The sequence below is a fragment of the Etheostoma spectabile genome, chromosome 10, assembly GCF_008692095.1.
Source record: "Etheostoma spectabile isolate EspeVRDwgs_2016 chromosome 10, UIUC_Espe_1.0, whole genome shotgun sequence".
In the NCBI taxonomy this organism is placed as follows: Eukaryota; Metazoa; Chordata; class Actinopteri; order Perciformes; family Percidae; genus Etheostoma; species Etheostoma spectabile.
In genome coordinates, this window is record NC_045742.1 from 29,311,432 (window position 1) to 29,312,205 (window position 774).

A 774-nucleotide genomic window follows, 5' to 3' on the forward strand; every position below is an offset into this window, starting at 1 on the left:
ATGTCAGGGTTTCAATCTCCACCTCTGAAAAGTGCCGCTTCTTAGCCGGATTACGTCTGTCCATGTCGTAAATGGTAGGGGCGAGGCCTCAAAACCCCAAATATATTGGGGCGTGATATTTAACTTATGATCATTTCCAGCCGCTACATTTATCAATATACGACCATTGTTGCACTCTGATTGGTGTGATACAAACGTTTCGTGAATCAGACAAAGCCTGCGCTCATATCTGCGCTGGTTTCTACATTAGGTTGATAAATGAGGGCCATTCTGTGTTGATCTGTATATTTTATTTCTTTTTTCAAAAGGAAACATAACATTATCACACCTATCATTTCAGATAACTTGTCCAATTACACAGTTTCCACAAACTAGTGGGTTATGTTTAAAAGGAACTCACCCACACGGCGTTCTTCTTCTGCACATTTAAAGAGATTACATGTTGACTGTGAACAACTGCGTTGTCTGCTTAATCCTTAATTTCAGTGTAATGTCATTTTCTTTTTGATTCAATATTGTTGTTACTATTCGGAAAAAATAGTAATAAAAACATAGAATTCACAAACAGTTACAAACAACACGGTAGGATATAGAAACCAGGGCCCAAAAAATATGTTTTAGGTTGTTGTTTTAGTTGATTTGTGACTTTATTATTTGAGATAGGCCTGTTCAGCATGTTTTATGGGTTCACAGTGTTTTGCTATGGTTCTGCCTGTGATGTGTGTGTGTGTATGTATGTGTGTGTGTGTGTGTGTGTGTGTGTGTGTGTGTGTG